The 5,708-nt window shown below is 36.9% G+C and overlaps 1 non-coding gene across 1 annotated transcript; it reads right to left on the bottom strand.

Annotated features, from left to right (window-relative positions):
- Nucleotides 1-1,899: 1,899 nt before the first annotated feature.
- On the bottom strand, nucleotides 1,900-2,001 carry LOC124086806 (U6 spliceosomal RNA). The gene has a single exon (XR_006849930.1). It is a non-coding gene; the product is annotated as a U6 spliceosomal RNA (small nuclear RNA).
- Between the last annotated feature and the right edge of the window lie 3,707 nt (nucleotides 2,002-5,708).

Genomic DNA, 5,708 nt, shown 5'->3' with positions numbered 1-5,708 from the left:
AAAATGAGATGACTGAGTATGTGGAAACCCATCTGAATATGCATTCAATATAAACTAATAGCAGCTGGGAAATAAAATGCTTCTGATGCAGATGGGCAAGAGCTCTACAGAAAACATTTTCATCCGTTTTTAGTTGGAGGATTTTTTTCCCTTTTAGTAGATACATAATCATAAAGTAAACTTTAAAGAATTCATTGTAAAGTATGTTCTTAGAAAATCCCATCAGGTTTTAAAATTCCCTCTGACCATGTTGTGTGTGTCTCCATCAAAGACATATATACTCATAGATACAAATACATATACAAATAGGTTGTAGAAGTTTATTTTCAAGTAGTCATTGGTTCTCCATAATTTGATTTCTTAGCTGGCAAACATTTATCTCACCACACGTAAAAACAGTCAATTTTATCTAAGGAAATAAAAAATAATTTTATTCCCCTGTGCTCCTTCCAACAATTTTCTCACCTCAATAGAAAGCAAATCCAGAGTCTAATGTCTAATACCATGGATGAGTTTTGCTTACTTGTGAAATTTAAGTGAATGAAATAATATAGTACCCATTCTTTTCAGGTATGGTTTCCTTCACTTGATGATGGATAATCACGTTTTAAACCTAATAAAAAAAAAACTTTAAACATAAAAGCCATTTAAATATTTTTTTTAATAATGATAAAATATTGAAGTGAAAAAAAACAATACTGTCTCCCAATTCATTTCCTCGCCTCACTTCTCCAGAGACAACAAACATTAACAATTTCTGGATCATTTTTGGATACAAATTAAAGGCATAAACAAACTTCTCAACTGGTTACCTTCCCTCTGCCCCCAGAAATGCTGGAACATATTGCATATAGAATTCTTTAGGAGATGTACTTTCCAAAAAGAGTATTTTCTGAGTAAGTCTACTTTTTCCTCCATCCCTGTCATTATTCAATCCATTGCTCAGGAGTACGGGGCTGTTACTCAAAAGGAGTATCACTTGGGTTTGTGTGGTGTTTCATTGTGATTAGATTCAACTTACAGTTTTGGCAGTAATACCAGATTGTGTCTTAGGAGGCACTTCCTGTCAATTTATGCCATTTCTGGCTTAAGTGGATTTGGGCCACTTGGTAAAAGGGTAGTCAGCCAGGTTTTTCTACTGGAAAATTACCAATTTTCCTATAGTAATTAATAATTAACTTGTGAGGAGATTCTTTAAGACAATGTATAATCTTATTTGTCATCAAGTATTTAAAAGCTTTAATATACACTGATTATTTTTGCCTAAATAAATCATAACTATAGTAAGTAGAAATAATATCCTATGTTTATTTTCAAGGTCTACTGAACCATGGAGTCAGGTTGTGTCTGTAGGGCTGCCTCTGCTTCCTAAAGTCCTGCTTATCATCTACAGAAGGCTCAGCTTATAGTCCCAGTGAAAGGTACATCCCCAGGAAGAGTGAAAGATTTGTTATCCAGACTGAAGACAGCAAATATGCAGAACTTTTCCATTTCCATCTTGTTCTAGCTCCAAAGAAATAAGACATTTACTAGTGAGGTTGTTAACATCTTGGGTGGCTAACCTACCTTGAACTCTTATCCCAGAGAGCTTATCACTGGTCTTCTTTGTTCTAAGAATTTATCAGATTCTCATTTACTTTTTTGTTCCAATTAGTTATACATGACAGAATACATTTTGATTCATTGTACACAAATGGAGCATAATTTTTCATTTCTCTGGTTGTACACAATGTAGAGTCACACCATTCGTGCAGTCATACACGTACCTAGGGTAATGATGTCCCTCTCATTCCACCATTTTTCCTACCCCCATACCCCCCCCCATCCTCACCTCTGCTCAAAGTTCCTCCATTCTTCCCCCTGCTCTCCCCATTGTGGGCCAACATCCAGATATCAGAAAAAAAATATGAGTGCTTCACAAATTTGCATTTCATCCTTGCACAGGGGCTATGCTAATCTGTGTATCATTCCAATTTTAGTATATGTTGTGCTGAAGCAAGCACTCTTGTTTATTCTTGACTCGGGAACCCAAATTTCTTTAGTAAGTTGCGTCTCTGAAATCAACCCAGGAGTTAAGGTCTTGATGGCAGTGTTCCTCTGGAAGGATGTGTAGGTTTTAGGAAGTCATATAGCTTCTCTAGAGTCTTCTATTCAGAGCATCTTGGCCTTGGCTTGATCCTGAGACCTTCTGAGGTTCTGATCTTTTTTTTTTTTTTAATTGATGCCTTACTCTTCAATTCTGAAAACAAATCCATATTCTAAACTTTTCAGTATTGATTTCTAAAGCAAGTTTTCATTTGGTAGCCTACCAAAGTTAAAATGTTTGGCAGCTGTGTAATTTTCAGAGGGATTTTCTGTGAATTGGGTGCTACTGTCCCTATGATTTATGGAGCTGCCCACAAGCCTTCTATGTTAAGAGAGTTTGGTGTCTAACATTCCACGAGGGGAGTCCAGACTCCGTTTTCATCGGCATGCACACACACGTGTAAGCACAAAAAGCTGAACCAGAAGAGTACCTATGAGGCAAGATTAACTTTCTTGAGAATTGGTTGGAATGTCAGAGAAAGGCCGGATGGGTTCACAGGAAAATTGTCAATTTAGCGAGAGCATAATTTAGAGAGGGGAAAACCTCAGCCTGCTCACTGAAGCATGTGCAAGATGAGATGCTGGCAATGGCATTGTGTGTTTATGATAATTTTGCTATTGCAGGGCAAGGGAGGCCATCTACCAGGGAATTGCAGTAATTAGATGAGCAAAGTGATTGTTCCATAAAACAGCTAAAATGTTACAGTGGAGCAGAGAGAAATGAAAAATAAAGAGTATTTCCCAAATCAGAAAAGATTGTTTTATTGTCTATTTTACAAGCATAGTTAGAATGTTAAATTGGAAGCAAATCTAGCTAGAAAGCAGTAACATACCGGATTTGGCCATCAAATTAATTCTGTTGTAATGGAATGTGAAATTTGACTGAAATGAAGAGGAATTGGATTCAGGCTGCCTATGCTGGTGGCTTTCAATTATAACATAACATAATCCACATCCTTTTGTTAAACATAAAAATAAATGCTGAGCAAACGGAGCCGACTACTGAACAAGAAACATAAAAGAAGTTGCCAATCCAGAGATTTCCAAGGCTTACCTGGGAGGTCACCTGAAAAATGAGAGGATCACAATGGGTGTGATGTAAATGATTATAATCATGTTTATGTCTTGGGAAGAATCAATATTTCATGACTGTTTATGTCAGTTAAAACAGGTTCAGGATGATCATATTCGTTGTCCTGCATTTTCGATGGATTCTTAAGATGGAAAGAAGCTGGTGCAACTATATGGAGCACTTTGGTAACCTACATGACAACGGATGCTGTTGGAGCAACAAGATGTTGGAGTGTGATGTGATAAGTATATGTTTAAGCCAAAGAACACAGCAGAAAAAATTTCTATCACTGACTCGAGATCTCTCCAACCTTTTATCAGTTTCTCCCTGTAAGAAAGCAGCAGCCATATCCATTCTGTTTTGACTCTTCTGCACAGAAGTCACCAAGTTTTCCAGACTTGTACCCAAGTCAAAGGGGAAAAAAGCATCAGTAATAACTTCTGTCATAGACATGCTTCTTTTAACTTCGATCATTTTTTATATTGACAGCATGTTAAAATGATGATATTTTGGATAATTTGAGATAACAAAAACATTCATTTCACCTCTTTATGCTATGGTTACTAGAAATTTTCAAGTCATGCATGTGGACTGCATCACAATTCTATTTCACAGTGCTGATCTAGATAACCTGCAGAATAGCACATTGGCCTACTATTTCTGGAGATTATAACAGGAGAGCAAGTATACTGGATGCCTTGGTAGACATACTCTTGAGAGGCTGGGAAAATGTACAGTTTCAGCAATTCAATACATTGGTCAAGTTCCTAGAAATCTTAGAGTTTTGACAACTACCAGCATATCGTCTCCAAGGCGAAGCACACATTCATATACTTTGTGCCACCTTTCATTAAAAGTGAAGAATGACATTTGGAAGGCCTTTTTAGTCTTGGAAAGATATTCCACATATGGCAATACTGCTCTGAGGAGTTTCAGGTGACAGAAAAGGCTGTTAATTTTGAGTGAATCCAAAACCAAGAAGTAACTTCATATGAGGTTTATTCTTCTGGATTAATAGTCCTACAGGTTGGTCCATGCCACATTACAGATTCCATAAGAGGTGAAAGTGGTACGTCTAATATTAGTAACTCTTTTCAAAGTTTTCTCAGAAATGTGACCAGATTCCCAGAGAAGCTACAGATAGACTGGAGTTAAGCAAGAAGATCTGATCAATGCAAAGAGTCCAATAAGAGAGATCCACTGGCACTGTGTCCAGACACCCTTCAATGAAGGGGTGCTCTCATCCCCTGGACACTCTGAGGTTTGCTGCTGACAACTTATAAATGCCCCATTCTCCAGGTACTTTTTCTGGCTGACGGGGAGCTTCCTTTCAGGGCATTAAACCCCTTCTGGAGTTCTGCTGGTTACCAAAAGCTAATTAAAAAGGAGTAAAAGACTAGTACTCCTTGCCTCAATATGGGCCTAACTCTCTGGTACAGCTGATGGTCAGAGCTCCTATGATACTCCCCTCACCTCACCTCTCCCAAGAACACTCAATACTTTTGGTAACACCTCCCATCATAGATTCCACTTTCTGGGAAGTCGGTGACTTTCTGGTATTGACTACCTAAAATACTCTTCCTGTTTCTTGGTTCAGTTTGGAGCCAACTATAAGAAAGGAAAGAAAATACAGACAATGGCAATAGAACAGTCAAGCGGCCTCAAAAATAAGGATGATGTAGTTTCATGTCTCTTAGAGTTGGCTGAAACAGAACTCACCCTTTGTGTCATGCAGAATGAAATTTAGATTAATGTTTTATAGCATAAATTTTCTTCATCTGGACAAGTAAGATGAGATCTCGTCTCTTCCTCACTTTCAGACTAGAAACAACATTAAAGCAGAGATTGGGCACCTTTTAATTATTCCTATTTATTTATTGCTATGGCAATGGTAATCAGTTCCAGGACCTTGTGATTGTTCTATATACCTTTAATTCTTAAGGAATTTTATATTAAACCATGGTTAAAGATACTATGTTGCCTCTGGTAACTAATTTTTCCTGGACTCTAACTTGACTTCACTATTTTTAGACTCAAGTGCCCACTTGACATCTCTCCTTGAATGTTTAATAAGTATTGTTAAATAGATGAACAAACACCTTCCAGGTAAGTTGTTCAGAGTTCTGGTTATTGACACATTGTAGGTACTCAACAAAATCAAATGAAAAAAAAAATAAACAGCACCAATATAGTTTAAGAAAATATGAGCCTGTTGGAATGAACTATAGATACAACTCAAAATAATATAGAAGGAACTAGTTTTAATGTGACTCTTTCTGGTGTAAGAACTTTGTCATATAGTGTATTTTGAACAAAAGAAAAGAGTGTGTTGGGGGGTGTTTGTGTGTGTGTATATACACATTGGAGGAGCTGGCATCAGTAAAAAAAACTAATATATGAAGTTGAGAAGATAGAGTACTCCCATCAAACAAAGAATGCTTCCCTGAAATTAGAGATATTAACATTATTTGGTGAAGCCGAGTTTCCTCTATATTAAAATACATACTTCACTTCTGAATATAAAACAAATGTACCTTTCCTTTCACCTTCT

This window comes from Marmota monax, unplaced genomic scaffold (assembly GCF_021218885.2).
Source record: "Marmota monax isolate L192 unplaced genomic scaffold, Marmota_monax_Labrador192_F-V1.1 WCK01_AAM20220418_F8-fsc00024, whole genome shotgun sequence".
Classification (NCBI taxonomy): Eukaryota; Metazoa; Chordata; class Mammalia; order Rodentia; family Sciuridae; genus Marmota; species Marmota monax.
Note: the sequence above shows the minus strand (reverse complement) of the source record. Positions and strands in the feature narration are given on the sequence as shown.